Here is a 7675-nt window from a genome sequence, read left to right as displayed (position 1 = left end):
TTTTTAGATTGTCAATAACATTCTCTTTGTTCATCATTCTTTCAAGAGCCAACAATTTTAACATTCATAAACAACAAGATAAAAAATATGCACTGTTCAAGCATTCATTCAGAAAACAAAAAGTATTGTCACCACATCAATATAATTAAACTAAATTCACGGATAATTTCAAAATTCATGTACTTCTTGTTCTTTTGAATTAGAAACATTTTTCATTTAAGAGAGGTGAAGGATTTATGGAATCATTCATAGCCTTAAGACATAGTTACTACATACTAATGATCATGTAATAAAGACACAAACATAGATAACATAAAGTTTAAAAAACGAAAAACAGAGAAATAAGAACAAGGAATGAGTCCACCTTAGTGATGGTGGCGCTTTCTTCTTGAAGAACCAATGATGTCCTTGAGCTCTTCTATGTCTCTTCCTTGCCTTTGTAGCTCCTCCCTCATTGCTCTTTGATCTTCTCTAATTTCATGGAGAATGATAGAGTGTTGTTGATGTTCTACCCTTAATTGATCCATATTGTAACTCAAGTCTTCTAGAGAAGTGTTGAGTTATTTCCAATAGTTGTTGGGAGGAAAGTGCATCCCTTGAGGCATCTCTGGGATTTCTTGGTGATGAGCTTCCTCATGCGTCTCTTGCGTTCCATGAGTGGGCTCTCTTGTTTGCTCCATCCTTTTCTTAGTGATGGGCTTGTCCTCCTCAATGGGGATGTCTCCTTCTATGATAACTCCAGCTGAGTAACATAGATGGCAAATAAGATGAGGAAAAGCTAGCCTTGCCATGGTGGATGACTTTTCAACTATTTTGTAGAATTCAAGGGAGATGATTTCATGAACTTCTACTTCCTCTCCATTCATGATGCTATGAATCATGATGGCTCGATCCACAGTAACTTCGGATCGGTTGCTAGTGGGGATGATGGAGCGTTGGATGAACTCCAACCATCCTCTAGCCACAGGCATGAGGTCCAGTCTTCTTAATTGAACCGGCTTGCCTTTGGAGTCTCTTTTCCATTGAGCTCCTTCAACACATATTTCCATAAGGACTTGGTCCAACCTTTGATCAAAGTTGACCCTTCTTGTGTAGGGGCGTGCATCTGTTTGCATCATGGGCAAGTTGAATGCCAATCTCACATTTTTCGGACTAAAATCTAAGTATTTCCCCCGAACTATTGTAAGATAGTTCTTTGGATTCGGGTTCATACTTTGATCATGGTTCCTAGTGATCCATGCATTGGCATAGAACTCTTGAACCATTAAGATTCGGACTTGTTGAATGGGGTTGGTCAGAACTTCCCAACCTCTTCTTTGGATCTCATGTCGGATCTCCGAATACTCATTTTTCTTAAGCTTGAAAGGGACCTCAGGGATCACCTTCTTCTTGGCCACAACATCATAGAAGTGGTCTTGATGGGCTTTAGAGATGAATCTTTCCATCTCCCATGACTCGGAGGTGGAAGCTTTTGTCTTCCCTTTCCCTTTTCTAGAGGTTTCTCCAGTCTTAGGTGCCATAGGTGGTTATGGAAAAACAAAAAGTTATGCTTTTACCACACCAAACTTAGAATATTGCTCGCCCTCGAGCAAAAGAAGAAAGAAAAGAAGAAGAGGAAGAGAAAATATATAGGAGAGTGGGTGGGTGTATTCGGCTAAGGTGTAGAAGAGGGGGTTGTGTTGTGTGAAAATGAAGAAGGATGGAGGGGTTTATATAGTGAGGGGAGAGGGAGTAGGTTCGGCTATTTAGGGTGGGTTTGGGTGGGAAAGAAATTTTGAATTTTAAAGGTAGGTGGGGTTTATGGGAAAGAGTGGATGGATGTGAGTGGTGAAGGGAGTAATTGGGGAAGAGAGTTTATGGGGAAGAGAGGATGAATGTGAAGAAGAAGAGAGAAGGTGAGTGGAGGTAGGTGGGGATCTTGTGGGGTCCACAGATCTTGGGATGATTCTGTGGGGTCCACAGATCCTGAGGTGTCAAGGATATACATCCCTGCACCAATTAGGTGTGTAAAATGCCTTTGCATACAATTCTGGCGTTTAAACGCCGAATTAATGCTTATGTTGGGCGTTCAACGCCCAATTGTAGCATGTTTCTGGCATTGAACACCAGTTCCATCACTACAAGAAAAACACCCATTCAAGTACACTTGAAAAGTGTAGCCAAAAGTGAAAAAAAATGATGCCTTAGGCTACGGCTACGCTTTTTGGGCTACGGCTACGCTTTTTGGAGTGATTCCTATTCGGCCGTTGCCTATTCTCAAAGGCTACGCTTTTCTGCACCAAGGGCTACGCTTTTGGCGTTTGGGAATAGGCTACGCTTTTCAAGTGATGCTATCTAGGACCAAAGGCTACGCTTTTCAGCTTTCATTTTTCCAGAATAGGCTACGCTTTTCAATGCTACTGCATCACTTGTAAAGCGTAGCCACATTGTATACCATAGCTACTTTTTATAAGCGTAGCCTTAGGTCCCTTATTATTTTTTTTAATTTTCTATATAGCCATAGCTACTCTATAAAAGTGTAGCCTTAGGTCCCTCATTGTCTTTTTTATTTTCTGTATGTATATAATATTCTAATAATTTTTTATACAACATAATATTTAATAATATTATTATATATATAATTCTACATTTTTAATTAAATGAATTAAATATTATAAAATAAAATTAAACACATAATTATACTAAATAATTTCTTTAAACAATAAAAATTATCCTTACATAATTCAAAGACATAATCTTAAGAAGCAATTAACAATCAAAAGATAACTTAAGATAATTTAAGTTACATAAAACTTGTATCACATCAATTAAAATGCAAAGTTTACACTCTATATCCGACAAGAGCTTAACAAACAGAAAATCGTCAATCTTCTAATCTTGGCATAATGATTAAAAAATCTTCTGAAGCGCCTTCAGATTCTTCTCAAACACATCTTTTTCATGCTGATCTTCATCACCATCAAGAAAACTCTTGGCATTAACAATTGTATTAGTGTTCATTCCCTTGTTCATTCCTAGCGGGGCTGCTGCAAAAATACATGCACTTCTAAGAAGTTTAAACAACAAAATTCTTCTAAAGGTGCACAAAAGAAGTGTAAATAGAAATTAACTAAATCAAAATAGTAAGATCACAAACTGAATTGAAATACTAAAATATATATGATCATCATACTAATTGCTGAATAAATGGACAAAGAAAAAAAATTAATTGCTGAATATACCATTACCTATCTTCACTCCAAACAGCTTGAACTTTACTGCCAATAAGATACTTATTACCCAAACCAATCCCAGCATTATTTACCAAACAATTATAATAGTTACTCACCTTGAACAAAACTAAAAGCATTCTAATAGCTCGTTACCTATCAAAAGTAGTAAGCACTTTGATTTAGTAGATTTGTTATTTCAGATAAATAAGATACAATACCACAGTATCTATTTGATTGATCACTTACTTTTTCTCTTCTCAGCTTGTTAGTTTTTTATTATTCTCATTAAAACTGAATGCTAAATTCCCAAAATCATGCCAATCAGCTTAATTTCAAGTGGGAAAAATGGCGTTGCTTCAAAGAGTAAAGTGAGAATTATCAACCTAAATTGTAAAATTAAAAATGAATTGAGACAGATATATCAATTTTGTACCAATATCCCCAATGCAATTGACGGACCAAACATGAATCCCCTGGCTTAATCTATTTATGGCGAATCAGAACCCAAAACACAATTCAAGAATACATCAAGTTACACAAGTAAATTGAAGCAAAAGGCTTAAAAAATTGAAGACAAATTAATGAATAAAACTTCATAAACTAGTGCATTAATCAGAAACTTTTTCGCCCTCCAAATTTTGAGAAATACCATGCTTACCTCTGGAATGGGCTGTCGGATTACATTTTCCACGCAACACCAATTAAAATCCTCCAAGTGATCTTGCACTACATATTGAAGACTAATAATAAGAATTAAAGGGATTTCAAAACTCAAATGCCCTTGCACTGTTTTGAATTCCATTAATACAAATTACATAATAAGAATAGGAACTCTATAGCACAAATTCAATTGTACACAATAGAAGAACAAAAAAGCTTTGCCCCTAATGTAGTAGTAAAATTTGAATGATGTGATGGTTGGCAGGCTTAGCTTTGGGATTACAATGATCTTATTGATAACTGCCACAAGCATGAGTAACAGACAGCCTTATAGGATAGGTTGGTTGAATGGTGAATGCTACGTAGTCAAAATGAGTTTTTATGCCGGCTCAACCATATTGATCCTAGTAACCGTAGGTTCGGTAATTGGTTCGGTTTTGTTAACCATAAAGGCCAATCAAACAGAACATGATCGCAAAATACATGGACAAACAGGGTGAGGAAGAATTGATCATCCAATTATTATACTTAGAAAGATGCCTTACAAGTTGCTAAGGTAAAAATCCAAGTTCACATTCCAAAGACATGCTTTCAAAGGAATACTAATATTATAATAATAGTTGTTCATTAAAAAGGGTTGCCACATCCAATTAAGATGAGTAAACATACTTGTATAAAAATTTAAGTGCTGCATAAATTTTAAGTACAAAAATATTATAATAATAGTACCAGAAAAATTTCATCTTCAGTGGCATATCTCCCTGCATGATCTTTCAGTAGCTTTTCAAGTGCTGAAAATAATGAAAAATATGCAACATTTAATTAAGGCAAGGAAAAAAACCACTCAAATGAATAATTGGTTTGGAAGTAACAAACCAGTATATATCTTAATGGTATTCAGTGAAGTGTCACCTGTGAAGCCCTTTCTAATGACACTTTGTGCCCAAGGAAGTTTTTCATGAGGGCCAACCTTTTTTCTCAATGACGTTATTCTGCAAAACAATATGTGCAACCTGTAGAGAGTGGATAAGATGATTAGAAAGCCGAGTAACAAAAAGGACTAGAGCTTAAGATTATGCAGCAGGTGTACCTGAAAATTGAGTGCTCTTTTGGGAACGTCATGAGGCAGCAAAGGGTATTGAGGATACTTATCGTCCAAATACTACATACATAGAGAACATGAATAATTGAATATAAATAAGAATATATAAGAGAAACAGGGAAATTAAAATCATGAGTTGGAGGACCAACCATAATAATGGCTAAGGATTCAGCAAGAACAAAATCTCCATCCCAGAATAGGAATTAAAGCAAGAGGATTCAACTTGAGGAACTCTAATGGTTGTTTAAACAAGGCAATTTAACAATACATGTAACAGAAATAAATACAGAGCATAGATTTAGAACAAACCGGGGTCAGATTTGGAGGAAAAGCAAAAAGAATAGCAATCCAATGCAGCAACCAGCAGGGGAAAGAATGTTAATGCTACCAGCTAAAGATCCTTCACTCTTTGGAAAATTAAGTTCTTCCTCAATGAGAAAATAAAAAGAACAAAAAAAAAGAAAACAGAGAAGGAAGAAGACAGACAAACACAAGATCTATTCAGCTTGCGCTAATTGAGTCAGACAGCACGACAGAAATTGAAGCAGAGTACTGACAGTTAAAAAATTAGCTGCATAAATGTCATAATATTACCATATGAAAGTGTCTATCTAATACATTTTTACCAAAATGATTAAGGATTCTATTTTTCATCATCTATTACATTTTTTACCATTTATTTTAACACCGTTGCTGTTGCAATCATGTCAATGACTCCAAGCAAACCTTAGAACTTCTTAATAGAAGTAAACAGGACAAGCATCCATTCTTTAAGCTTGACAGAGCACATGTGAGCAAGGAGGAAGTAAGTATCCAACTGCCTCTGTAATTTGAAGCTGATAACACAAAATAATGTCCTTATTGAGAAGCAAAGAAACTAATCAAAGAAAATATTAAAATATATCTACCCAAGCTTCAGCACTTAACTGTCGAAGTTATTGCACCAGGATATAAATTGGCTTCAGCACTTCAGTTAATTATCTGCATTAACCCTTCATAGAACTTCATCATACATATTTTGAATTTATATCTCATTTTCCTGAAAATGCCACATGATGTTTTATTAGAAAAGTTGCAGAAAAGGAGGAAAAAATGCAATGATTCCTCCAATGCATGAAACTTTATAAAGAGAGGTTATCTGAGCAACAGATTCAGTAGAGAGGTTATCTGAGCAACAGATTCCTCCCTTAGTAATTCTGAAATTGTAAACAAGTTTGAGTTTTACTTCTTGGGCTTCTTTTTTCTGAATATCTGAGCAATAGATTCAGTAGAGAGGTTATTTACATGTTGATACAATAGTCAAAGGTACAAAAAACTGCATTGCAGATTATATCAGTTTAATTAAATACCATAACAATCATTGGAAAAACAAGTTGCTAATAGAGAAGCACCTACTTGAAATGAAATCACATTTGCTATAGAAAATTAAATAAATGCAAATCAAACCTGAGAATGACTGCAATCTCTTAACTCACAGCAGCCTCCACATCATAAAGCAACAATAAAAATCATTGAGAGATTCAAAGTTACAATAAATCCTGCTACAAAGTATACTAGTAAAAAGGTTTCCTTTTAGTCACAATTTAATATACCCTTCCCAATTCCCAAAGACGCCCTTCCTATAAGAAATATACTAGCAAATTCAAAGTTAAAAAGTTACTCAATAATCCCTGAAGACAACTCTAAAATTGGAACCAAAACTCCAACTCTGTTTGGCACTAAGGAATCAACTTGCTTTACTTGTAATCAAGCATTTTTTATAGCTGTCTTGTGCAAAAAAATTAAATTAAAATAAGGTAGGTACATAGCTTAAATCAGTAGCTACAATGCAACTAAAAGAAAGAGTAATGCTAAACCTCAGAATCAAAAACACCAGAAAAGATGAAGCTCAAACATGTTCCAGTTATTCCATTCCAGCACAAGGGCATGTGAACCTTCTAATGCACTTGTCTCATAAATTAGCACAACATGACTGCAAAGTTATCTTGCAAGAAAATATGCAAGAGCTCATTGATGATGGAATCATGGATTCCAATGGTAAGAGTTATAATTTTCACTCTTTACTCTACTTTACTATTTCGGATAAATCACAAAAACTACTCATGCTAAATTTCATAGAATCTACAGAACATTGAGAACATTAAATCAGTGTAATAAATCAAGAGAGTAAAGAAAGCATAGTGGATTGGCAAAGTTAGCAAAAGCAAATGATTCCAAACCAGCTAACATGCTCTTATCCATGATTCAAATCAATTCAACTTAACCTAGTGTTCTTCATTCACATTAATCATATATGATCTGGTATTAATCAACCCAATTAATTAGCAGATGGATCAAAATCGAATTGAGAAAACTAATCCAAATAGAAACCAGAACCTAAAGAAGAGGTCTGGGGAGATTGCAGCAGAACTTTTCAAAAGATAGAATTGCATCCGCACCCTTGGTGTCGAAAATGGCACCGATGAAATACCTGCAGAGACATTGAAATTGAAATTGAAATGAGAATGAAATGAAAGTTGGAGAGAGAGAGAGGGGTTGGGAGTACGAACAGGAAGTAATCATAGAAGCCGAAAGTGAGGACAGGAGCACGGCAAGCCCTAGCAGCGGCGGCGGCTTCAATTGACCCCAGGAGCGACGACAGTGCACGGCGGAACAACCTCCTTCTCTCTCGCGTCACGTCTTCGTCCTCTCTCTCCATCTC

At 35.6% G+C, this 7675-nt stretch overlaps 1 long non-coding RNA gene across 2 annotated transcripts; it reads right to left on the bottom strand.

Moving 5' to 3' along the window:
• Positions 1 to 2724: 2724 nt before the first annotated feature.
• LOC112696495 (uncharacterized) lies at positions 2725 to 7269 on the bottom strand. 2 transcript variants are annotated; one of them, XR_003150724.2, is made up of 5 exons: positions 5902 to 7269; positions 4963 to 5810; positions 4602 to 4885; positions 3871 to 3938; positions 2725 to 3026 (listed from the first exon to the last, which is right to left on the bottom strand). It is a non-coding gene; the product is annotated as an uncharacterized lncRNA (long non-coding RNA). The 2 variants fall into 2 exon arrangements; XR_011862255.1 differs by lacking the exon at positions 5902 to 7269 and having other exon boundaries at positions 4963 to 5034; positions 5124 to 5166.
• Between the last annotated feature and the right edge of the window lie 406 nt (positions 7270 to 7675).

Source organism: Arachis hypogaea, chromosome 6 (genome assembly GCF_003086295.3).
Source record: "Arachis hypogaea cultivar Tifrunner chromosome 6, arahy.Tifrunner.gnm2.J5K5, whole genome shotgun sequence".
NCBI lineage: Eukaryota > Viridiplantae > Streptophyta > Magnoliopsida > Fabales > Fabaceae > Arachis > Arachis hypogaea.
This window is presented reverse-complemented; position numbering and strand designations above follow the sequence as displayed.